The following is a 27,721-nucleotide window of genomic DNA, read 5'->3' as shown; positions in this document are numbered from 1 at the left end:
GATTGGTCAGCGTTTTCTGTCAATCAAGCGTCCTCAACAACAGCGTCACCCTCCCCCTCCCTCCCGGAGCAGCTCTGGAGAGATAGCAGCTAGAATAAAGTTTATAAACCACTTTAAAGTTTATAAACCAGAAACTTCACCCAGCGCACGTTACCGGAGGAATCTGATCAGAAATCGGCGACAAATGATGAACATCTGCGGTCCAGATTCCAGGTTTTCCTGACGGTTTCTCTCAGGTAAATAATGCTGTTTATATCTCTGTTAGTTAGCTCAGTGTTTACCTTATGCATCAACTCTGTAAACCGTAAACATACACTCTGTTTTACGTCTGTCTTTACAGATCCATCTGTGAGAAATGACCGACAGAATCATCCCAGAGGAGAGCAGATAGCTGAGAGCAGATAGCTGAGAGCAGACAGCTGAAAGCAGATAGCTGAGAGCAGACAGCTGAGAGCAGATGGCTCTGTTTACATGGAGATACAGAGCTAACCCGGTAGCATGTAGCTAACCTGTTAGCATGTAGCTACATGCTAACGGGTTAGCTACATGCTACCGCTATGACACGGTGTGTAAACACAGCGACCATCAGGGTGGAAAATAGAAGATGTGAAACAGTAGTCAGTTCATTATTTCTGCTAAAAGATAAATGTATGGAAGATCAGAGTAATGGTATATTATTTACAGTAGTAGCTGTCTCTGTGTTACCATGACTACAGACCACCGGAGCTTAGCTTACCATAGTTTACCAGAGCTGAAGACTTTCTCCTGTACCATGTTAACATAACTAACTAACAGGTGAGATGATTACAAATGCTGTGAATAATTAATATTGTCATCTGTCAACTCAAATAAAGTTTGACTGTGAAACAGAAATGTGTTGTGTTGCTTACAAGTCACTATTTACTACCTGTACTCTGCTACATGCATGACATCAAATATATATAATATATAAATATCATCTGTTTAAACAGTGTAATTACAGAAAGCCTTTGTGAAAGAACATGTTATATTTAGATGATGGGAGTACATGAAGCCTGTTCTGCTGGTTCTTGCAGACTAACAGTAGGAGCTACTTTGCTCAAGTTCGGTTGAGGAGGAGAGACAGTGACGCGCTGTGGGCCGGGGTCAGCTACTGAAGGTTCTCTCTGGTTCGACCAGGAAACCCTTATATGGCTAATTCTCAAATGACGTCAGAAGAAAAGAAAAGCTGCAGCGTTGTTTCGACACCCATTTCCGGACAAACGGAGCAGGAGAAAAAGAGAGAGGATGGTCTTTTATGATACTATGGTGACTTGTAGACACACTGGGGACAGATATTGATGTTTAAAAGACATGGAAAAGTGCATTTTGCATAATAGGTGACCTTTAATACTACATCTCCATACATCATGCATGATGGCACAACTGACTTTGGGCCAACAGCTTATTAGGACCAGTATGTCTGTTCTGTCAGATTGACGCCTTAGGTTGGAAACTTCCTCCTGTAGCTGCAGGGCATGGCTGGTTAGGTATTAAAAACATCTCATCTTCCAGCTGTAATTTAGCCCCATGGCTGCACACAAGACACACAGACATATGCTCACACACTGAGCAAGATCTGTGGTGGCACACGTCTTATATAAGACTATCTGGATATTATGACAGTTCTGTCAACACCCCCTGTGAGTTCAGGATGATTGTGCTCCTACAGCCGAGCAGCGCGGCGACTCAGACCCCAACAGTGACCAACGTCTGCCAGTCTGAGTGTGTTTTAGCCGTCTCACGCTCCATACGAGTGCAGCCATCTGACTTAGCATGTGGAATTATCTCATCCAAATGGCAGAATATTTTCCTTGTTTAATGAAAAATAAGCCCTCAAGGCTGAATAGGAAACTAAATGACTTGTAAAGAAGTTTTTTTTTTGGGCAGCCTTGATGGTAAAGTGAAAGCAGCTGAGAAGTGATACGGTGCAATCATCACCACGGCTGGAAAATTAGTCTGCAACTATAATTTAGGTTTTAACTGTTCTGTGAATTAAGGTATTATATCTGTATAGCAAGCCTGTCTTTAATATACAAATCACTGCGTACGCATTAGGGCTGTCAATCGATTGAAATATTTAATCATGATTAATCACAAATGAATCACACATTGTTTATCTGTTCTAAATGTACCTTAAAGGGAGATTTGTCTAGTATTTAATACTCGTATTGACACGGGAGTAGGCAAATATGCTGCTTTATATAAATGTATGTATATATTTATTATTGTAAATCATTTAACAACACAAAACAATGACAGATATTGATCCAGAAACCCTCACAGGTACTGCATTTAGCATAAAACAAAATGCTCAAATCATAACATGGCAAACTGCAGCCCAACAGGCAACAACAGCTGTCAGTGTGTCAGTGTGCTGACTTGACTATGACTTGACCCCAAACTGCATGTGATTATCATAAAGTGGGCATGTCTGTAAAGGGGAGACTCGTGGGTACCCATAGAACACATTTACATTCACTGATCTGGAGGTCAGAGGTCAAGGGACCCCTTTGAAAATGGCCATGCCAGTTTTTCCTCGCCAAAATTTAGCGCAAGTTTAGAGCGTTATTTAACCTCCTTCACGACAAGCTGCTATGACATAGTTGGTACCAATGGATTAATTAGGGTTTATAGTTTCACATGATGCCAGTATCTTTACTCACTAAAAATGAGCCCGCTACATCTTAAAAATCCCAAGTTCCATTAAAGAAATTAGTGGCGTTAACGTGTAATTATTGCGTTAACTTTGACAGCCCTAATACGCATATGACCTCTTCTATTCTTGTTGACTGCATACTATGATAGTGCACCTGATTCAACTGTTATCAGCCCATTAAAGAGGCGTTATCAGTCGCTAGAAGCATCATAGATGTGGGTCATTAGGGGCCTACTACGCCTACTACAATAGTACGTGAAAGCGAAACTACAGCTTCTTTAGGTTTAGACAACAAAACTACAACTTCTTTAGGTTGAGGCAACAAAACTACAACTTCTTAAGGTTTAGGCAACAAAACTACAACTTCTTTAGGTTTAGACAACAAAACTACAACTTCTTTAGGTTTAGGCAACAAAACTACAACTTCTTTAGGTTTAGGCAACAAAACTACAACTTCTTAAGGTTTAGGCAACAAAACTACAACTTCTTTAGGTTTAGACAACAAAACTACAACTTCTTTAGGTTTAGGCAACAAAACTACAACTTCTTTAGGTTCAGACAACAAAACTACAACTTCTTTAGGTTGAGGCAACAAAACTACAACTTCTTAAGGTTTAGGCAACAAAACTACAACTTCTTTAGGTTTAGACAACAAAACTACAACTTCTTTAGGTTTAGGCAACAAAACTACAACTCATTTAAGTTTAAACAACAAAACAACTTAGTTAAGTTCAGGGGAAAACATTGTGTTTTGGCTTAAAATAACGTTTCAGAAGTGAAAGTGAAACTTTATGCTTGTGAACACGTTGCCGCTGGGTGAAAATCCTGTGTTTTCTGTCCCATCCATCTAACCTATATTGGGTGTAGTAGGTCCCTATTGAACCACATCTATGGTGCTTTTAGCGACAGTAAGATCACAGTTTCTATCCCACACCTGCAAGAAATGAAAACCATGTCCTGACAAAAAAGTGCACTAAGTTGTTTTGAATGAGAGCATCAGTTAAACACAAGTATTATGTATTCTTACAGACAGTTCCTGGTAGCTTAATGAGTAGAGCAGACGTCGCTGCGGGTTATATTCCTAATGGGCAGTGGAGCTGTATTCAGAAACACGTCATAAAAGGTTAAAAGGTATTAAAGTGGACCGATAATCAGCTCACGTCCAAAGAGCAGAGAACGAGCTGCACACGAGTATGATTAGACTAACAGCTGAACTCCTCTTCACACTGTAGATGACTTCTGCCCGCCATGTGCAACGTGAGGAAAGATTTGGTCCCATAAGAAATATCAGAATCTCAATTGGTAGCAAATAAGCCATAAAATGCAGAGGCAAAAATCTCCGGCATCCGCTTTTCAAAAGGGCCATCGGGGAGTCTCGACTTTCTCTTGGTTACATAAACAATGGAGCTTTAAAGTCCAAATGCCTTTAACAGTACAGCTACTGCCGGGACACTAAGACTATGTCCTCCCCTCCCTCTTTGCTCTATAGGCCAAGCTGGCTGAGCAGAGCGCTGTCCTAAAATGACCAAGAACCAAAGTTCCATAAAGGCTCGTAACTATACGCTCTGCAAGTATAAACACTTTCACCGTCAATATGGAAAAAGTGGATGATGAGAGATATGGACTTCATATCAAGGTCTAATAAGGTTGCAGGACGGACTAAATTACAGGGGAGGAGAATGAAAGTTACAAACAGAATCAGCGTTGACAGAAAAAGCTAAATAAAGGTTTTACGAGAGAATGAAATACAAAAGCAAAAAAATACAGAGCAGGTCGAGAGAGGACGGGCAGTGTCACTCTCCAATGAGCGTTCCCAGCCTGAGAAAAGACAACACCAGCTCTTGTTAAATTTGTTTACATCTTTCAAGCAACTCATTGTTTTTAACAAGGCCAAGAAGGATCTCAAAAGCAGAAAAATGAGCTTTGTTTTTATTTGAGAGCAAAAGGGAAAGTGAGCATTTCCCTCGATGGGAGCCAGCGAGCATTTTTTATTAGAAGTGATAGTACATGTGTGTGTGTGCGTGTGTGTGTGTGTGTATGTGTGTGTGTGCGTGTGTGTGTGTGTGTGTGTGTGTGTGTGTGTGTGTGTGTGTGTGTGCATGTGAGTGTTTACACAGCTGGAAGTAGAGAGTGGAATCACTTGGACTGGCGGGGGTTCCTGGGGTGTCTGCTGTGATCCCATTAAAAGGCAGACAGGCTCTGGCAGCCTCTCCAGAAAACAAGAGGACTTCACTTACCAAAATATCCCTGCATTAGAGCTCAGAAAGCAGGCCAAATCCCTACAAACCCCTGTTGAATTTACTTATGGGGGCAAATGGTTCCCTCTCTAAACTCCTGATAGCTGATTGCTCTGGCAGGGTTCAGGTGGATCCGCCGCTGAGTGGCCTCCGGCCCAGTTTCCACTCCATTCAAGTTTCCACTCAGACCCAGACTTGCCTCCACACCTCACTCTCTTGCTCTCACTCCAACCCGCCCTCTTCACATCCTCCTCCTCAGGCCCAAATCCATAAGCTAAAAACATTCAGGCCAGATTTATTGATACCTCCATATCAGTAGGTGTTTAATCCATTCATCTATCAGTCTGACTGTCTGTGCTGCTCTCTCTTCCCTTTCTGCTTCCAACCGTCAGCCTCGTACTGTAGCTGCTCCTGGAGCTTCCTGGTAGGTGTGATTCACCAATCAGGAGAAATCACGGCAAGCATAGTTGTGGTGGTGATCAAACTGAACTTTACAACCCCACTCCTTGATGAATCCATCTCACTGATAGGTCTTCTGAGTCACGGTCTGAGTTACGGGACGGAGGGGCAGCAGAGCGCGATCCAGCGTTATTACACTATCGATCCCCCGGCCCACCGCGGCAGCATCGCCACGCTCCGCCTGCCTGTTTCCAGGAAAACTTACTGGCCACGCTGCGATGCCGAGTGCTGGGGATTGACAAGCCTCCAGGGCTCACTCCCTTCTCCAAACAAGGCCTTTTCACATTACACACACGCTTAGACAAGCATGCACGCCCCCAGTCGCACTGAGCACACACAAAAAATAAATCCATATATCAAAACACACACAAGCCCTGCACGGCGTGAGAGCGAGCATGCTGCCCGCTAATCTTCTGGTCACTGTCCTGCAGTCAACAGAAATAAAGTGAGGAGACCAGAACCAATTAGCTGTGTGTGGGGGGGGGGGGAAGCGGGACAGTGAAGGAGCACGCTGCGGTCCAGCAGGGCCTGTAATGTGGATCAAAGCAGCAGAAAAACGACCACGTCTCTGTTTCATTAGCCTGCTGTCCCAGCCACCGCTCTGTTTACAGGCCTGATTGAGCTGCAGTGAAAGCAGATCACTGGCTGCTCACTTATCGTTTGTGCACCGTCCAGACCAATAAAACTCATATCCATACATAAACAAGCTGCCAGACCCTGCAGGGAAAACACAGTGGCGTGGCTCACAGAGTGAAGCACTCTTGCATGTAATTAAAGCAAAGACCGAGCAATTAAAATCACAGCATCGGATTCACACGCTGTGGGAGGCGGGGAGAGCATTGTGGATTAAAATGATAACCGCACTTTAACCAGACAGACAGAGGAGGACAGTGTGTGTGTGTGTGTGTGTGTGTGTGTGTGTGTGTGTGTGTGTGTGTGTGTGTGGGTATACTGTATATCTGCATGCTTTTAGGTCAATATTTGACAGCAAAACATAAGCAACATTATGGAGGGGAAGATTCAATCCATACCTGTGCGGCCTTTGGTCTTCAAATCAGCAGAGGCGAGGGGTCAGAACTGGAGCTGGGGGACACAAAAGGAAAATGTGTTATGCAGCTGTAGCCAGGCGCTGCCAATAAACTGGGTCATCCTCGGGCCACTTACGCAAACCTACAGTACCAATTTTGGCAGCTTCAAAATAAGATTTACCTCATCCATTAGTGATGTAAAAGCAAAATTAGCTTTTATTGCACTTAGCAGATGTCCACTGCGTGGTCTTCATAGCAGACTGCAAACATCAGTGAGAGCAGATCTTAACTTACAATGATAAAACCTCAATCCTCCTAAGCTGATCTTTCTGCCCCAAATGGTCTCATAAGTGGCATATTAATGTGGAAACTGTGATGATTTAGGACAGGACTGAGCAAGAACAGAATTCATAAAAAAAGGTATTTGCTTTGCAGCCAGTAGAAGTAGACGCACACTAAACAAACAAGTGTAGCATCAACTAATCCGAGCAGTCAAGAGCAAGTTATGATTTGTAATGCAAACATATTCGGTGAAGAACTGGCTAGGTGTGGGAGGGTACACACTTCTATACAAATCTGAACAGTAAACTTCAGTGCAAATTAAAAACTTGAGTCCATAAAAATAAAGAGGAAAACACACACACACACACACAATGCAGACTGTTAAAACAGTTATTTACATTATCTGATACAATCAGTACCGATACCGACATGTGAATGTGCTGTACACCGAACGCCAAAATGAGCATCACTGGCCCAGCCCGTGCAAAACAATGATTCGGCTGAACTCCAGGTCGGAGTGTACTCACCGCCCGCCAGAGATGGCAGCGTCTCTTTGGGTTTGTGATGGAGTCCATCCTTCACTCATCCTTAATGGTGCCCAGTGGAGTTCTGTTGTAAACTAACTGGTGTTACTCAACAAAACGCACTGCGTAACCTTAAGTATAAAAAAACAACTTACATTAGAGGTGTAAGAAAAATATCGGAAACATCGAGTATCACGACATTATGTTTTGTGATACTGTATCAATTCTCGAAAAACACTATTGATTTTTAATTCATATTTCATATGCAAGGATGAAGTCAGTCAACAGGCTACTGCATTGTATTTGCAAAGAGATGCTACCTCTCTGTGTCCTCTCAAAGTAGCAGTATGATGTTGGATGTTACAGCAACTATGATAAATGCAAATGTAGACCCCACTGTTCTTTACTTAGATGTTATGCATATAGTGATGTGTTCTTTATACTCAGTTTTACTAACATTAGATTTAAAAATCACAGTATATCAACTTGCTTACAGTATAGGCTTGCCGCGGTAGTTGGTGCTACCGGTGTGGCACGGTGGTCGGGCACACAGCCAACATTACTCACCCACCGCCCCCACCTTCGTTTTGCATTTTTTACAGAAATAAAATTGTATGTTATCAATATATAGTCAGATGACGGATGCTACAAACGGAAAGTGAAAGTGTCTGCTCCATAAACAGAGTCTCAGCTCAGAGCAGAAGGAGTCAGATTTCACACACGGGACGAGAGAGAGTTGACAGACAAGACGATGGCGGAGGATTTGGTGTCGAAGCGAAAAGCAATCGGGGCAATTTGGCAATACTTCAGATTTAAACCCAAAGCTAATGAGGAACCATGAGGTTAATGAGGTAATCGCCATGCGGAGGACGGAGCGGTCACAGGTGGTGTGCGCGGCGCAGCCTGCTCTGAGTGAAAACCTGCAGCCCTGCAACGAAAGCTGGACCGGAGAGGCCAGACACACCGCCACCCGACATTAAAGATCAAGGTAAGCGCCCTACATATATTGAGGGTCATCTCTTCCTGTTAAATGTCCGGTGTAATCAGTAACACCAGTGTTGTCACAAGTTTATTAACCAGTGGGAAAATTCCCTCACCGTGACATCCCCATTATAGTATCGCAATATATCACGATATATTGAACCGTAACCCCTGTATCGTGATACGTATCGCATCGGCAGATTCTTGCCAATACTCAGCACTGGTTTACATCCGTGTTCACGAGCTCGCAGTCTTCTTCTTCGATGCCTTTGCTGGCAGATTGCTGCATCTTTCCACTCCTGCTATCCAATGTAGCAAATCTGTCAACCAGCAGGCATCTGCAGTCAGTGACGCGTTTCCTCTGCCAAACATGTTGCTGTTTGGTGCGGATATGGCAGGCTATGGCGTGCAAACAACCAGTGCCCGCCTGCAGCCATATGGCAAAAATCCTCCTGTGCTAACAACAGCAGCATCTTGCAGTACGTGTAACCTGGCCTGCCCCATGCAAACACCAATCACAAGCTGCAGTAGACCTACTATGCAACAGGTAAATAGTTACACAAAACACACTCAAAGTGACTCATTAATTGGGACATAAATTATTCCAGATTGTCTATTTTGAACTACATCTGTCATCTGGAGGGGAAAAAAAAACTTTTGCTTGTAGCACAGATCTTTGCCGATTAAGACATGTAGCCCAAACACCTGCTCACATTCCACTTCAATAAGATCTATGATTAAGTGCCTACAGCACTGCGCTGAACTTTAGAGAGGGTAAACAGCATGGCAAGTGCCTGAATCTATGCTCTGGGAAATATCCCTCAAATACAATGAGTGCAAAACACATACAGTACACTGTACAGATGCATATAGAAAGCACACGAGTGCCAGACGGACCTTGTGCAGTCCTGTTTTGATAGGCAATGAGTTGAGTGTTGGAGATGAGGATGTGTGTGAAAGATTGGGCCCGCTCAGAAGCCGCTGTGCATGAAGCCTTGGAACGCACACATGGAACACGTAATTGAATGAAAAACGGTCTCTCGCTGCATCGAGACAGTTTTCTGGCACGCTAATAAAAGCATGAGGTCGGTACGGGCTCTAGTTTTTTTGCTGCCTTCATTGTGTTTGCAAAACTTTTATTTGGTCAGCCCCGTTAAGTACTCACTCTACTTCCTCCCTGCGCCAAAGCATGCATAATGTCATGAACCTGTGTTGTTCAATAGTTTACAAAAAGTATAAATCAGATCTAATAAAGGGTGGAAAAGACCTGTTTCCAGGAGTGAGAGAGACAGAGAGATTGGCAGAGTGGTTGGCCATGTGCTGCTGCTGCTGCTGCTGCTGCTGCTACTCTCCCTCTCCAGTGTTGCAGGTCTCCTGCCAAGATGGACGAGTGCTGCGCTCCTGGTTTCAGAGTTTTATCACAACCACACACACACACACACACACGCCAGTCTTCTCTCTACTTGGCTTCTCAACCCACACTCTGACACTATCGCTGCCGTTCACACTTAACATAAACCAAAGGCAGCCATGAGGAATGAGTCAGTGGCATGCTGATAAGCATCGCAACAAGAGGTGCAGCAGCTACATGCACACAAACAAAAATAAATGGTAATGTGTATGCCAGACAAGGGCTGACATCGTCTAAGTGATTTACAATCCATGGCCACGGAGAAAGAAACCATGTGTGTCAACAAGCTCTTAGTTTTACTTGCTTTTTGCAAGCCGGCTGCCACAATCAACAGAGCATATCTCATTCTACTGACTCCCTGGGAAAGTTTTAATTATCTCTTAGAGGAAACAAAATAGCAGCCCATTCCCTTGGTTGTATGGGAATAGTATCTACCCTCTCCCCTCTGTTTGCATCTTTCACAGTTTGTTTTCCACATGATTTGTTGAAAGGCCCAAAGTTTGATCTTGAAATTCACTCAGCTGTCTATGTACTGTACGGTTTGCAAACCAATGTGAGAAAATGCATGTTAACTGGCTGTTCTATGATGTCTGATGAAGTCAGACTATAACTATAAACGCAATGACAGGATCTGTTGTTAAACTGTCAGTAAGTAATATAAGGGGAAATGGAATGGAGAATGTAAAAATATACATATCTAGTGTTGAAATAACTGATATATAGAACATACACTGTCATTTATTGAGTTTAAGTTGACTTAAACTTGCCTCATATCCATTGGGAATGATTCGCCCATTCAAAGTTACCGGACTCCTACTTTTTACAGGAAATGGGGTGTCTCTTTTAGATTTTGTCATTCATCTACAGTAACAATCAGTTTACCTTGCACCGCAGCTGGACTCTCGTGATATCACGAGATTAAGCGAGAGTCGCAAGATCAAATATCACACGAAAATCCATCTGGTCAGGCTTCAAGTAATGCGTTTGTGACTGGACCGATCACCTGCGAGGAGCTGCTTGCAGTTACAGGTGTGGTTTAGGTGTGTGTGACGCGATGACACGGAGAGGTGACTGTTGGTTCTAAACAACAGTGGCGGTTCCTGAATAGGTTAGCGTAGATGTTGCAATAGCATCACTTATATCAGAACTGGAGGGTATTTCTTCATTGGAAAAAAAGAGCAAAGAACGGCACTGAGGGCTTTTCTCCATGGAAAAGATTGGCAGATGGTTCATCCAATCACCTGTCAAGTACTTTTTGAAAGGGCGTGCCCTGAAACCAAACAGTTTCCAATGTCGGCTTCTCAGATGGTTCGCTGTAAACAAACCAGCTGGAATGTCAGGTTACCAATCAGTTGAATTAAATGTTTCACTAAAGTTGTATTTGCTTTAACTTACACTAAGGGATTCCCTATCTTTGTCATGTCCATCTTGAACTAGGGGTTTCCGTTATAGATAGTGTCAGGGCTAAAGACTGAGGTTACCAAAGGTTACATTTTCGGTGATGTAGTTTATCCTTTGTGAACTATGAGGACCACAAACATCAAGGCATTTTTGATTTGGTTATTGATGTGTTCTTAGATGACTGAGAGCTTGCAGTTCTGACACGTGAGACCCAAACTAAAGCGAGCTGAGAAGGTGCTAGCAGCTCCTGCTTTCCTGGCTGCTCGCTTGCTCATCACTTCAATTCGTCATTTTCCTGCAATTTTATGGTCTTTTGCAGTCTTGCTGCACCAGATCACTGGATCACAGCCTTGCTTCTCTCATTTCTCAACAGCAATTGCCAGGCTTTTTATAGATCATTTCAATTTGTCTTTAAACCACAGTCTTGGACGGTCAACTGGATGCTTTCACACAGCTAGTGAGGCCATGGCTTGTTTGTATGGAGGACATATCCAGCAGCCCATCTCAACTTGCAACTTCTCAGGCTTGATACTGAATATACCACATGCCTGCACATGGTGAGAACATGCAGTATCAACAACCAGAGGTGGGACAAAGTCCTTGTTTTGCAAGTCACAATATGTCTCAAGTCTTCGCACTCAAGTGTCGAGTCAAGACAGGCAAGTCCCGGGTCAAGTCCCAAGTCCTTCATTTTGAGTTTCGAGTCCTAAACAAGTCACAATGAGCTCTTCACCAATCGTAATGCCATTTTAACAACAGAGTAACTGGCCCCAACTGGCACTCAGTAACGTAACGTTAGTTCTTCATGGTTTTGCTGTCAGATTGGTTCAAACAAAGTGGATCTGGGAAATTAAGTGCAAGGCCACTTTTTAGGGATTCAGTTCTACACAACAAAAGACAGAAATTAAATTTGTTCAGTTCAGTTTTTTCCCGCACGAGTAAATCCTCTTCCCAGACAAATAAAGGATTTCTGTTCAGGTTGTTCAGTTCAGGTATTTCCCCACTAGTAAATACTCATCCCAAACAAATCAATAAAGGATTTCTCAAAAAGTAAATAAACCCAACATCTCTGACGGTGTCAGAGTTACCTCCAACCGGTACTGGACAGTTGATCGTCTTCCTGCAAACACTTTTTAAATAACATACTTTTTAATCGTGGGGCTTTGGAGAAGGTATCAACTGTCCACGTAAAGTCACGAGTCACTGGTGTTGAAGTCCAATTCGAGTTGCAAGTCTTTTTCTATTTAGTCAAATCAAATCTAAAGTCATCAAATTTGTGACTCAAGTGTGACTCGAGTCCAACAACCGTGTTCTCCTCTTTACAGATGACTGTACTCTGTGTATCGACTGTGTTGATTGCTTTTCTAAAGAATGTGATAACTTCAGTCTCAAAATTGTAAAACAGACCTGAAGCACCAAATCTGGTCCAGGAAAACCTTCCACAAAGCCATTTAGTAAAATTAACAGAAACTCTCGAAGCTGTTGAAACATTAAACTTTGGTAGTATTCCTCTTTTTTAAAAAGTGAATATGGACAAAAAGTGAATGGCAGCAAAGCAACCAGAACTAATGTCATTGTATATCCCAGACAGATCCACTTTCATACACACTGTCTCTGCAAGCTCACACGTATCAAGTGACATAGTCTGTTGTGATGCACGAAATAGGCAAGTGACAATTTGTTGGACATCCACTTTTCATCACTGACAGTTAGCGGAGTGTAAACATTACATTATCCAAAAGAAGTGTTGTTGAAAATGCACGCGAAAAACCACTTTTCAATGACTTATCTAAATCGGATGCAAAAAGTAAGCATGATTTAATGGATGTCACCCCAATTTCCATGGTGCTGTACAGTAGGTGCTCCCAAATGTCAAACAAAGGCCAGACTTAAAATGAAAAGTCTGTCCTGGCTTTAAAATGATTTTCGCTACTCGCACGTAGCCACAAACATGCAAGATTATCTCCGTGTTTCACAACTTCAGACCACACTTGAGAAAATGAATATTTACTGAGAATGGGGTGATGGGGGGGTTTAATGGCTTTATAGGAAATAAGTGAACGGTTTTGGCTTTAAGCCTTACAGCTGAAGTTTGGCTGTCATTGTGTTCTGTAAACCCAGACACCCTTGTGATGGTTGGTCTTAGTCACAGGTTCATATAAAGACAGAAAGGTGATTAGAGAGACAGGATTTGGAGGGGCAATGAAAAGCAGACCGTAGCTCACTGAGCAAGTTCCTTGATTAATTCCACATTTTCTTTCTGGTGGAAAGATCGTCTTTTCTTCTGTTGCTATTCCTCTATCTCTCTTTTTTTGTGCGCAAAAACACACTAAACCGTGCAGTCTTTACGCTCACACAGGGCCCAGAGGAAACGGTGCCATCCCGCCAACATGGTTTAGGAGCTAATGTTACAAAAGTAACCATAAAAACCACTTGGTAGTGTCACCAGGGTGCACTCTATGAGCCAAGGTCTTTACATACGGGATTACAGTGTGTGCACAACCTGAAACATTGTCTACTTTAAAGCCACTCTGGGCGTTGGGTTACTGTTTTGTCTCTTATAAATCACTGTCACAAGAGCATGTGAGGAGTGTGGACCTGAACAGGAGCCATGATGAAAAATAAACCCAACGCTGGACTAAAATGTAACTGGAAGATCGCAGTCCTTCCTTGCTGAAACCATGACTAAACCCGCATGACATATTGTTATTCCTGTTTCTAATTAGGTCAGAATCCATTTTTTTTTCCTGAATTATTATTCATCGGAGTATAAGACCCTGGTGTGCTGCGGTCCCACCTGCATCAAGAACGCACGTTCCAAGACCTAGTAGTGACCCAAAAGTCTTTAACGCTGCTTCATTGCACAGCTAACATGCAAGTATGTCTTTAAAGCTTACAAGCATAATTGTAAACACATTGAGAACGGATAAATATGTTGAAGGTTGCCGATCGATAAGAAAGAAAGAAACCCATTATAACAGCAACTTCGGGCTATTCTTTGGACAGAAAGACCCTATTAGAATTCTTCTGCCAAATAAATCCATGTTAATAATTATGATAAGGAGCCTTATTATTCACCCTCGGGGTAGAGAAGTTTTCACAAAGATTATTGGGTCTTTTCGGCTTTGCTGCAGGGATCAGACCATGCTGATTTATCCCACTGTAGAGGTGATGTTTTCACATTATTTGACTTTTCGAATACACACTGAAACCCATTAAACGATCCCTCTACAGGCAACGGTCCTGACTACAAGTTTATATGAAAATACCATATGTGTATAGTTGATGATCATGACTATGAATGTAAGCCATAGAGGGGAAAAACTAGATCACACAAGGACAATGAAATTATGTGTTTTTAGAAAATTTTTTCCATACAATGCTTCTGGGCTCATTTATTGGCGCTTCATTCATTCCACTGCAATCCAGATCATAACGTCAACGTTCTTTATATCCTCCAGCGACACGGTTATCATGTTCGATCAGATCGCACATTTAAGAGATGTGCAAGTCAAAACAAATATCTAAAGTAATCCTCGTTTGATATATAGCAGAGTCGTGTCTTTTTAAACAGAGATATCCAGTCATTTGAGCTGTTTGTGTGTACGCTGAATCTGCAGGAAGCATCAAGATCCTAAATCAAGATCGCGCTGTAATCCAAACCGAAGTCCCACTTGAAACCAGTAGCCACGACAGCCTGAAGCCAAATCACACTTCTGCAGGAACAAAAACATTGCAGTAGTCTGCACAGAAACACAAACACCCAAAACAGCCACACCACGACCTATCCTATCATATATCCTTACACCAGCAGAACTAGAGAGGCCAGGCACCTTCACTACGCTGAACCACAAGTCCCTGAGGAGTCGTGGGCAGAATGAATGAAAATCCAGACACATGCAACGCTGCTGTTTACCTGCCTGAGATTGAAGCTCGCACATTTACACACATGTGAATTTGAATGAAAGAGACGTAGAAGTCTATGATCTCATTCTGAAATGCTTAGTAGTAGTGCTACTTACAAATAAATCATTAGGCTGTGGACTTGCGGTCCAGACCAGCTAGCCCATTGATTTATAGAGAACAGAGCAGTGGTATCACATTCTTGTTGCACGACGGCACTCTTTGGCAAGCGAGACCGTCATTCCACCCCAAAGCGGCAAACACCCGCTCACCCGACATCCCTCTCTAACCCCTTCCGGCCCCCTCTGGCTACTGGACATAATGACTTACCCCCGCCAAGACAGAACTGTTTGTCAGGCACTGAAACATAAAAAACAACACTAAAAGTGGAGGCTCCTTTTTAGTTACAACTTGTTCTGCCAAGAAGTCTAATTTATGACAAGGTTTGTCTACAATAACATATTAAAGCCCTATGAGACGGGAATGCCTGTTTTTATTCCGCCTACAGGACGAGTATTCAGTGGAAAGTGGAGGAGAAGAGACATTCTGGTTAGAGTCAAAGTACACTGCAAATGTACTCAAGTGGTTATTTGCTGTAGGAAGAGAGTGTGCTGGAACTGGACAGAGGCATGTACTGTACCTCTGAGGGAACCGAAGGCATTCGGTATCGCGGTCAGGTCGGACCCAGAGCCAGCGCTAAGAGTGTGCCTCGTGTCTCAAACAATGCTTTTGAGTTACAGCGCATTGTTTGAGGTTAGGACTTGTGGTCGAGTAGACGTCTAGTGCACATTGTGAACTCTACTTTCTGTGCCTCTTCATTTAAAGGGGACATATCATGCTCTTGTATTTTGGGTTTCTACTAGAACATGTTTACATTCTTTAATGTTAAAAAAAGCACATTATTGTTTTCATACTGTCTGTCTGATTATACCATAATATAATATTCACCATGGATGTAATAAGAGGACTGGATACAGCGTTGGAGGTGGGGTCCAGTTCATTCCTATGAAAGTTGTTCAGTGGCGCATGGTGCCAAAATGGCTCGACGTACCCGGACCTCCCGGCGATCTTCCATCCATTGGGCCCATAGAGCAGACACAGTAGCGTCCGCTCGGTCACGGGGTCACAGTCGTCATGCTGTCGTCACGGCTTGTTAACTCCACCTCCCAGCCCCTGCTCCAGCCTCGGTCTGGGTTTCATTCACATGAACGGAGGAAGGGAAATAACTCTGGATTCAGTATTTTAAAACTTTTAGGACCTAATGATTTAAATAAGGACTATTAGAGTGTTCATACTGGGAATTTGATTTACCTAAAAAAAATGACAGACAATTACAGACGTCTCTTTCCCAATGTAAGTCTATGGAAAAAAGTATTTTTGGGCCCAATGGCATCACGTGACGGACACGGAAGTTGCAGTACCGCCGTTTGACCACTACGAAAGTTGGGATCAACGACCAGCGCTCTTCCTGGGGGCTTGGTATTCACCCTCTGTCTGAAACGCTCCGTTTTAGCGACTGTCTCTTTAAGGCCCCCCTCCAGAAAAAGCCCAGTCTGCTCTGATTGGCTTGCGAGAAAAATATGGTGCACCTTTGCAAAAGGTAGTTCTCAAGCCGTGGGCGGAGATCATGTATGTATTATAAGAACTGAATACCGGACCTCGAGATGGCGACTATTCATTCCAATGAGAATTGCTCGCGTGGCGCATACATCAAAAAGCTTCCGGGTTTACTTCCGGGTGCCTGAATGTGTGTTGTAGCTCCCTCTGGGCACCATAGACTTTTATTGTGATGACGTCACAGATTTTTGTCAGCTCAAGGACAGTTTAACAAATATAAAACCACCATGGATCAAAAATGCATAATAGAAAGAGTCAGTTTGCAGTTGGACGTGTCCTGTCAACGGTTTTACAGACGTCTCTTTTACAATGGTGGTCTATGAGGAAAATGCTTTTTGGGTCACAGGAGGATTTTTTGCTGCAATGTCGTGAGTGGCCACTGGAAAAAAATTGGAAGCAAGGCTGAGCGGCGGCACGATGTCCCGGTCGATTTTTGGTATTATACATCCATGGTGGAGATTCTCAGACGGGGAGCACTATATTCTAAGACATAGGAAGGGGAGACAAATCTGAACGGCTTGTTGAATCACATGTTATCTGATCTAGGAAGCCCACAATAAACTGATTGTGGGCTTTTCACAAACCGTTTTATTTCACAGTCTGAGGGTTGGTAGGAACTCCAGACACCCACATGTACGAGAACAAGCACTGAAAAAGTGAGTTTTTCTTTAAATCTCTGCAGTCTCAACAAAAAAATGGTGGCTTTGAAGTCAAAAGTTGAATGGGATGTACACTCATCTGTTTATGATGTACTGTATATCTTCCATTTGGTTTGGTTCTGTGCTGCATTAATACTGCAAATGTGATTCATCAATAAGATTTATCTACTGAGGATCATGGATTGTGAGGATCTTTGTCGTGGGTCCATCTGTGTTACTGCGGTGAATGTATGAGATGCCAAAGGTCATACAGTGAATCTCTCTGTGGTTTACTTTGGGAGGACTCGTACTACAGTAGCAATAAAGTCACCAGAAACTTCTGTGAATTTGCATATCTTCCCATATCTGTGTTGGTTTCCTCTCTCAGTCCAAAGACGTACTAGACATAGGGATCACGGTTGTCTGTCTGTATGTGTATTAACTCTGTGATGTTACATTATGACATGCTCCCAAGTCCTTCAAAATCGAGCTTCAAATCTGCCTCGATGTGAACTAATGGGGACATCATCAGGACTTCACATCCACTTCGTTATGTGAAGTAGGTCAAAGATTTACAACCGGAGTGCCCGCTTAAAGGACTTCATTATCTGACCACACTGACCAGATGGTTTTTATGAATCAAGGATGGTCATATACTGTATTCCCTGGATTATCATCAGTCCTGTGAAACACTCAAACATTACTGTGGATGGGCTATGATGTCCGGATTTTAACAGGATGTCTAACCGACACCGTCGGGGATTGTCTGAATCAGTTTTTGTCTAAACTTTCTGCTTCTCCCAGAAGAGACAGCAAAAATACACAAACAGGCATCAGGATTAATGTTTACTCTGCAGTGCAAACACCCAATAAACCTGTCTGGATCGTACAAGTGAGCACTGGAGAATGTAAAAAAGTGAATACACATCGTGACTGCACACACACACACACACACACACACACACACACACACACACACACACACAGTGTATTCAGAGTGGCTAGCCAGATCCATTTACTATCAAATCATATCACCAGTCGACTGACATCACTGCATTGCAAGCACCAACGCCACAGAGCCAAGGAACTCTGGGAAATGCTATTGCAGAAGTATAAGACTGGAATAGCTGTTGAGGCATACCGGTCATATTTGACACTGACAGAACTGGTTCGATGGCGCTTATTGTAGAATTCATATTTCTTCCATATTGTGCAATAACTTTAGAAGCAGCTGCAACAGAAAATATAAATTTTCAGCATCAATGGCAATCCCAGTGACAGCGAGGGGAGCCTGCCACATGGGCTCCGCCTGCCGTTGGGGCGGGGGGGCTTAGTGAAAGAGGCAAGCAAAACAACATTCTCCAGCTATGCTAATTGGCATACTTTCACATGGGCTGGAATGCTATGATAACATCCACCTCCATTCCCCGAGGAGGCCTTGATCCTGCAGGCGTTTACTGGGTCAGGGGACCTTGATGTGGATGAAAGCAAGGTAGAGGGGCTTCATTATGGATCTACAGAACAGGGGGATGGTATTTGGATATGTTGGGGGGATGCTGATGCTTCTAGGAATGGTAGTTTTGATGCTTTGGGGGAATACAGGGAGGCTTTGGCTGGTCATTTAGGGGCCTCTGCTGTCAGGTAGCTGTCACGCCCCACGCACAGTGGGGGGCTATGAGGCAGGGGGACTAGTGAGGAAGTGGGGTGGGTTTTGGGACAAAGTGGAGCCCTGTCTCTGCAGGGATGGTTCCAGAGGCATGGGATTGATGGGGTGGTGATGAGAGATGGAGATGTCAGGGAACAGACACCCATTCAGAGTGGGACCAGTAAGAGAGGCCTACTGGGGAGCTCTGGGGCCCGTCATCACCTCCGCTCTCTGAACTGGGCCAGGGAGGAAAAACTGGGGGAGAGGGGGAGGAATAGAGAGAGAGGGGGGGGGGGGGACTGTCCAGTAGGCAGTAGGGTTCACACACACATCACCCCACTGTTATTCTGGAGTGTGACCTGAGCCAGCTGGCCCGGCCTCTATAGAGCCTACAGTATGTGTCCATGCGGGATGTTTGTGAATCACTTACTTCTCTATGCTACCAAAGTAAAAAACAACTCCACGGTGTGTCACGCTAGGAGGTTGTGGAGAAGAAATAACAAACCTAGCTGGGTTCCTTGTTTGACGGACATGACATTTTGGGTCACAGCTCCATCGCAGGGCCTCCCAGATATTTCTGAGAGCAGAGAGAAATATGAGACTGATAAGAATCAGTGAGCTAAGGTCATACCAGGTTCTCCGAGGGAGACTGTAGGTGTTATTCATATAGAAATGGAAGTAGGGATGCATCAATCTAACTTTTCCTCCCTCGATTCCAATACCTCAACTCAGGGTATCTGCCGATACCGATTATAGATTCAATGGGAAATGACATGCAACCAAGATCCCCGGCAGCATGAACTGAGGACGCTCAACGTATCCTCATACGTATGATATCTTACGAAAAATGATTCCTAATTTTTTGCGCGTTTTCCTACGAATATCCAGCAACACGTCACAATTTCCACTCGTTACATGCATACAGTCTTTTAAAATGAACTTCAGTCTTCAGAGGAAACAACTTGGTTGGGTTTAGGCAACTAAACTACTCAGTTAGGTTTAGGGTTTGGGTTCAAATAACTACGGAAGTGGCGTTACTTAAGTACGGAAGTTATGTGACAAATAAATCAACGTTGATTTCTGGTTTCAGACTGTGTACGAACACCGGTCTCCTGGGTGAAAGTCAGATGTTTATGGACCCACCCAACCCTATGCGGCTTTTGTCGCTCTTTACACTTCCTGGTTCATCACATATGAATTGATTACGTGGGATATATACGAGTTACAGTGCATTACTTTTTGTAGGCATAGCTACGAACGGTGTATGAGAACAGCCTGGGCCGTTCATGGTCGGCTCTGGCGGAACAGATCGGTGCATCCCTAGATGTAAGGCTATGGTATATTCCTACAATAGGAGATTAATAGACTCCGAAGCATCCTTTCTAAATCATTAGTCACATGATCTAATGTTTTTTTTGGTCACTCAATACTACTCTGTTAGGCAATGTGTTTAACACTTCTTTTTATGCATGATTGTATGTTTTTCTATGTTTATTTGAAAGTATTCTCCCCTAGGGGAGGGCTCCCGGCGGACTCCCCTGGCTGTTGCCGTAGACGGACAGAGAGACGGATGAATTGGCTATTGTTTTGGGGTGCATGTGGCAAATACGTCAAGGGACAGAGTAACCAGAGACAGACCCCTCTCCACATCCCCACCAGGGAGCTGAGCCAGAGAAACTCTAGTCACGTTCAAATAAATTCTTTCCTGTCCAAATTGACACCCTTCCGTAGCCATGGCGTGGCTTTGGTTTAGTTTACAGTAATTTGGAGTCTGGGTGGCACAGGAATGTGGTGAGGGACAGAGGCTTATGGTGCACTTAAGATGACTTATACGTGCTCAAATTATGGGGTGGGTTTCCCTGCACTTATCACTTTTCACATATACAAAAGAGGTTTACCTGCTGCTAGAAAGAAGCGAGTAATTATTTAAATTGGGTTAAATATAACATCTTCAACAAAGCCATACTCCTGCTCTGTTGCTCTGTAATAAAGCTTGAACTATTCATCACTCACAAGATAATTATTGATCCATTGATCCATATTTCTTTGTAAAATGTTAGTCTGTGTTGGTTAAAAGGCTCAAACTGAAGGTGGAAGTTTTTACTGCCTGTTTTTTCTCATAAAGTACCATTCAGTTGGACCAAAGGGGGCATGAAATGACCCACTTTGAGGTGAGCTAAAGGTGCTAACCTCATGTGAAACAAACCACTTTGTGTCCAAAATCAAGCAGATCCTATCTGTAGTTGTCTCGAAGCTGGACCACACCCATTCCCAGCCAACGCAGCTGCTCTTAATAAAAATCAATAATCAACGTCACCAAAGCGAAAGCATCCAGCGGGGTGTGTATAGTTAGCACCAGGTATAGTATAGACTGCCCCGCAGCAGGAGTGAGCAGTTCACATGCTCACGAACAGTTAAAGCAGACGGACTCAGTTTTTGGTCAAACGACAGACCTACATGTGGTGCGGTCTTCGTTTTCAACGGGCAAGATCTAATAAACGTTTCCCATGTACACGGGGAAGACAGACACATGGTGTTCATAAGAGACATAATGCTCTCCCTGCTAGAAGGTAATGGAATCCCCACTGCACCGAGAAATTAAATACACACATGGACGTACGCACACATCCACTGCCAGATACCATCTCTCTTACTGTCTCTGTTGCCTCTTCCACACTTTTCTCCTGTCATATTCTCATAATCTAGATTGTCAGCACTCTTTCCAAATTCCTGTTTTAATGTAAAAACCTGCAATCAATTGGGAGATGAGGCCGGTCTGGAATATAGCTCTTATTTAAGTCAGCGTCCATCTTTCCTGCTATAAAGACAGGGCAAGTAAGGACTATCAGCACAGCATCCCTACGAATCACGCGCATATACTAATGCAGGAAGCAGCGTGCCCTTTATGTAGCGAGGCAGAAAGGGGTCGCGGAGGTCGGGGTGTTAGACGGGCGTGTAGTACGTCTGCCACCCCAACCGTGACAGTAACCAAGTGATTTAGTTGCATTACCCTCCTTAAACCAGCCCCGTCTCCTATAAATTATATTCCCATAAAACTAAACTGCATTCTCAATCAGTATTTAGTATTTTATTTAGGGCTGTCAAAGTTAACGCGATCATAATGCATTAAAGTACATTTGTTTTAACGCCACTAATTTCTTTAACGCATTAACACAACTTGTGATATTTAGGTTGTAGTGGGCTCAGTTTTAAAGATAGTAGTTAAGATACTGGCATCATATGAAACTAGAAAACAATATCTGTCATTGTTTTATGTTCTTAATTATTTTACTATAATAAATATATGCATACATTTATTTAAAGCAGCATATTTGTCCACTCCCATGTTGGTAAGAGTGTTAAATACTTGACTAATCTCCCTTTAAGGTTAATTTTGAACAGACAAAAAATGTGTGATTAATCGCAATTAACTATGGACAATCATGTGATTAAATATTCTTTTATATATATATATATACTATATTAGGTTGACAGCCCTAATTTTAATGCATTTTGTCACAGATTACATTTGTCTTTGACGTATAGTCCGCAGAAAGCCGCCGCAAGTGACGTAGTACAACGAGCGACCCGCAGAACAATAATGTTTAATGAACGTTACGTGGAATACTAACGTTACTGAAAGTTAAGTGGTATAATATCGAGTATGAAAAGCAAGAAAGTCCACTTCGGGCAGGCGGGACGGGTGGTGAATGGGTCAAACAAACACAGGAGACCGCTGTTTGTGTTCTGTATGAAACCAAAAGTCGATGTTCACTTAGGCCTACATTGTCATTTTAAGCCAAACCATGATGTTCTTTTACTAAACCTAACCATAGTTTTGTTGCCTAAACCTAAGTAGTTTTGTTTTGTTGTTAACGTTAACCATGCGTTTAAAACGGTTTAAAACGGTTTAAAACTGCGACCGTAATCCAGGAGAAAATATGTTTCGTAATTGAACGTAATTGAGAATGCACTTTAGTTGTGTGGGAACGTAGCCTATTTTGTAGGAGACAGAGTTGCTTAACCATAGTTTATGTTCCTGAGCTTAATCATGCTATGTTACGATGCACAGATAAAATAAAAAGCAAGGAGTTTTTTAAAAAGGTGAACGTAATCCAGGGTTTTTCAGAATTGTGGAATATCAACATTATTGTCTAGCGGTCGGGTTTTGCCCACCAGACTCACACACGGTTATAAAACACATGAACAGGTGAGATATGTCCTTGTCAAGCAAGGCAGTGGGGAACTAATCAAGCTTCTAGCTCCGGTATAGTTGATTTCAAATCATGTAATGCAGTGCAATGCAGTGGTTATGTTTTCCAGTCCCATATTACTGTGGAAATTAAAGCAGTCTGACTTCACGCTCAGAAACCCTATGTAGCAGAGGAACGAGCAGCGGCCAGCTATGCTTCAGTCTGCCGCTAACCCCAAACTGTTTCCAACGTCTGGAAACAGGCTCCCAATGGAACAGCGTTCTTACTCTACAATCCAAACCATCCGCCATCTCCAACTGCGGCGTGCTGATGATGTCTGCAACACGGACCACTGGGGTTCCTATTGGTTTTAATAAGAGACTAGGCCGAATGTCAGTGTTTATAAAAGGGGCCTATTATCATTATTACCATTGCGTATTTCCATATGTAGCTGCCCTGGCCATGACCGCTTACAACCTGATTATTACAATAAATCTCCCCAGAAACAGGACGCAGAGCAGTTCTGTTTCTTTATGGCCATTGGTCCTCTTTCCAAGGCCGATCACCACATAGAACAAAAGATCACATGTGCAGTGAGCGCTCGGCCGGGACAGTTAATCTCTCTATTTGAAAGACAGAAACACATCGCGAGTCCATTAAACACTAAAGTTATGAAGTGCAGAGTTCAACGTGTGCCAGTGGAACAATCGGGCCTTGCTGTGTGTGACAACAAGGCCGGGTTAGGTCCACAACAGTTAACGTTGATGCTGGAACACGGAGCGAAGCTGGACGACTCTGAAAGACACTAGCAGGGAGAAATACACAGTGTTGACTGGCTGCTGGGAGATAAAGTGCTGAAGGAACAAGGCTGTTGTTTTTGTGCCTGCAGAAAGAGGGGTATAATCCCAACACGTGTGGAAACTTGCTGTTTTACTTCGTTCTCCTTCAGCGTCCTTTTTATATAACCCCGCAGCTTCATGTACTTTAGACTCAAGTGGAGACACCCAATAGAGAAATTCCAAGGTAGCAGGCATTAAATCAACTGTGCAGTCAAATCTTCAAACACACACACACACACACACGCAGGTTGTTACGAGGTCACGTCCACACAGTTCTGCAGGGGACAAGAAAAAAATCTGTGATCTCATACGGTCTTTAAAAAATATTTTTAGGGTCATTTTCAGATTCTCTAGTCTGGACTCGACGGCACTAAATTACTACATATGTCAAAAATAGGCCACAAGTGCAACAGCATATTTCGTCCTCTCTCTGTCCCCCACTATACTGTAGGTCTGGTTCTCTCTCTCTCTGTCCTCCACTAAGGGTCTGGTTCTCTCTCTTTGATGAGTACTTGGGGAACTAATCTTTTTTGACTTTGAGGATAGCACCGGCTAGTGTGTGGTAGGTGCAGCGGGGATGTTAGTAAAGATATAGGCCAGTGAAACAGCAGACGTTATTAAAACAGATTTAATGGATCACAAAAATAAAAAATGTAAAGAAAAACTCAACCTGGCCTTGGAGAAGATTTATAACTCCTCAGTTCCCCTCTACTCTACTGGACGACGGAGCCAAAATGGCACAAGGCTGAGAGCGGGGCGCAGCGAGCTGTGTGCACATTTGCATTTTTGCACACGGTTTGAGTTAATGACAATGTGTGTATCATTTTTATCCTGAGCCATTGCCTGAGTCTTTTTGTGATGGTGGGTGGGAGCCAAGGCCTGGCTCTGCTGCTCCATGTAGGATCTGGCTCTGTTTACCTAGTCCTGATGGAGTCCAGATGGGCTTCCTATGACTCTCCTCTCCTTTACAGGCTCGCTTGAGTCTGGACCACCGATTCCAGCAGCCGGGGCAGAGTGTTGGAGGATCGTCTCTGGATGGGGCAAGGGAAGAACACAGATGGTTCTTAATTGGGAGGCAAGAGATTGAGGTGGATGTTCCATCGTGGCGAAGCTGGATATCAACTGTAGTGTGAAGTCCAAGCTAGGGATGGAAAAGATACGGTCCACCACAGGAGGTGACAAAAAGAACTGGCCTTCATTTCTCTGTGGGGTGAAGCTGATGGAAGACTGGCGGGCGGCCTCAGCTTCATTAATAATGCAAAGGATGGAGGTTTGAATGATACATTTAATGCGTAAAATAATCCTACACAGCAACCTCTTTTCACACACCATAAAGTGGCATTTTCTTTTAAAGACTACACATGACTCCTCATGGGCCAGGTTTCACACTCTTTATGGTTCGCCTCAGAAAAGGAAACCAGGCCTTCCTCTCCTCCACAAGGAGACAGACAGGGGGCTTCAGGGAAAAACAAGCCCCTGGGCATAACGCATAGATGGTCTCCAGCCCAGTTTCTCTCTATGGAAAAGCACTCCTAAGCCTTCAGGGTAATAGCTTCCATGTGCAGAGCCCCCAATACTCCAAACAAAAAACTGTAATAACATGGAAAAAGATTCATGTTATTGCATCGCATGTCATAATCTTCAAAGGCTGACACTTCAGCCTGTCTGAGATGCACCTCTGATGACTGCTGCGGCTATAATGTCAGGTCTGTTTGGATATGTCACCGAAAGCCCCTCATCATTCTCTCTCTCTCATACCCGCAAGCACACACGTCACAATCACACATACTGTACGAGCAGAGCACAGCAGAGCACGCAACATGTAGAGTATATTTATAAGCCATCACAACCTTAAAACACAGAAAATATACATTTCCTTCACGGGAACTGCCTTCAACATGCATGCATTAACGTACAAAAGTGAAGTTATTCTAAATCAATACTGACATAGTCCTACGCAAAAAGGTAGATACTGTATTTACCCTTGACTGACCTTTGTAATAAACCCAAGGTATGTGTCAAAAGACTACCTGTGATTACAAGCTGAAAGCTGGAATGAATACAGCACTTCTGTAACAGATACAAGTTTTTCATTTGTGACAGATTTGATGGAATTGAAAAGGATCCAACTCCTGTGAAAACACACCCTGACTTTGATACTACATGTCTTTATGTTCCACCCAACCTATTACTGTGCCACAGGTTGTTGCTGTTGCCAACTATTGATACCAGAGGTATAGAACGTACATTCACGTTTACAGAAATTGTGTTCACGGAGCAGGGACTGTGCACGGAAACACACACACACACACACACACATTGTAGTTTGAAATCAAACTATCTCGGCCTTGAAACTCGAGATCGTTGGTCGTGTTCCACGCGCTGTCAGAAGGGAGACATGTGCTCGGTAAACACCTACAAATATGCACATGCATGTGTGCTCCATTAAATATCACTGATTGCACTCGTCCGCCGCGTCCTCGATGAACGGGCCCCGCGGACACCTCTCTCTCTCCGCTCGGTATGATTTCAGCACACTTTCACCAACCACAACAACAAAGAGCATGCTGACAGTAATCCAGATTACACCGGCCTGAGCCAGGTCGGTGCGCGGAAAACAGCATATGAGGCTTGTCAGCGGGGTCCTTGACTGCCGTGCAGTTTGGTTCCTCCCTCCGCTTTTACTTAAGGGTTGGACATTTTTGTGACACCGCTGTAATGCACAGAAATGTCAGATTTTTGAAAGCAAAATTTAAACCTGCTGGTTTTAACCTGGGCCTGTGAACACTTTGAGCACAGAGCTGAGAATGAAGGCAGCCTCAGCTTGGATCTGTATCATACAGTACAACAGGACTAATGGTGTTTATTGCATTCATGTGGTGACAGATGCCGCCTCTATTTGTGTGGTGTTTTCAATATATACAGTACATGTGCTACACAACTGTCGTGACCCCGCATTTAATGAGCATGTCATATTAATTTATGACAAAACGGGGTTTACAGAGAAAATTGACAGAAGTTTTCGATGACAACAACGACTGTTTGACCTCTTCATCAACATGTGGCAGCATTTTCTGTACATCCATGTCCAAAGAGCACAAAGGGGCTGTCAACCCAGAGTAAAAACTGGCACGAGTTGATGGTTGGTGGGCTCGATGGGGAGCGGCGTTACAGATGGTTTATTAATCTGTAGGGTCCCATCATAACAAAAAGACACGTTGTTTTTGTTGTCACTTTATTTTCCTGAACAGATGATGTCAGACTGCAGTCCGCTGTCCAGACCAAACCCACATCTGTGACAGCGTAAGGCATCCAGCTCCGATGTAGCTGGTCTCCCTCGTCACTCCTCTCCTCTGTTCTCCCAGAAACAACCCGTCTTCACCAGCCGCCGCCTCCCTCGCCGGTCATAAAGTCAAAGTGACAGACGGTTCTCGCACGAGTCGTGCCCGAGACTAAAAGAAGGAGCTAAACCAATAAATATAATTGAAAAGGCATTCCACAATTTAATTGCATACATGGACATTTATGTGCATCAGCATTCAGGCCAGTTGGAGAAAGGAAGCAAGTGGTGCTGACACTTTCCATGAGTCCCCTCCATTATTTAACACCCGTGTGCCAAGACGTTTAGCCCAAACTCACAGGACTGGCCTGCAGCGGAGCGACTGCCCAGGTCTGTATATGAATGACGGGTAAATGGATATCCGCTCAACAGTTACATGAGCAAACGCAGTCCTTCAGTCCACAGTAGTCTGTCTCACATATTAATGTCCCTGTTGAATCCTCTTTCATCCAGATTTTCTCTTTTCTTTCCATTTCCCTTGCTTTGCTTCATGTAAAAAAAATCCTCTGGCATGAATATGGCATGACTCTGCTCCAAATTTTTTAC

At 43.5% G+C, this 27,721-nt stretch overlaps 1 protein-coding gene across 1 annotated transcript in view; it reads right to left on the bottom strand.

Moving 5' to 3' along the window:
* Window positions 1–27,721, bottom strand: part of znf469 (zinc finger protein 469) — a 229,626-nt gene that overhangs the window by 170,808 nt on the left and 31,097 nt on the right. The window contains exon 3 of the mRNA XM_074634149.1: window positions 6,405–6,456. The gene's annotated coding sequence lies outside the window, so the exon portion shown is untranslated. The remainder of the gene's footprint in view (window positions 1–6,404; window positions 6,457–27,721) is intronic.

The sequence above is a fragment of the Sebastes fasciatus genome, chromosome 4 (assembly GCF_043250625.1).
Source record: "Sebastes fasciatus isolate fSebFas1 chromosome 4, fSebFas1.pri, whole genome shotgun sequence".
In the NCBI taxonomy this organism is placed as follows: domain Eukaryota; kingdom Metazoa; phylum Chordata; class Actinopteri; order Perciformes; family Sebastidae; genus Sebastes; species Sebastes fasciatus.
The sequence above is the reverse complement of the archived record's forward strand: the minus strand, read 5'-3'. Positions and strand labels throughout refer to the sequence as shown.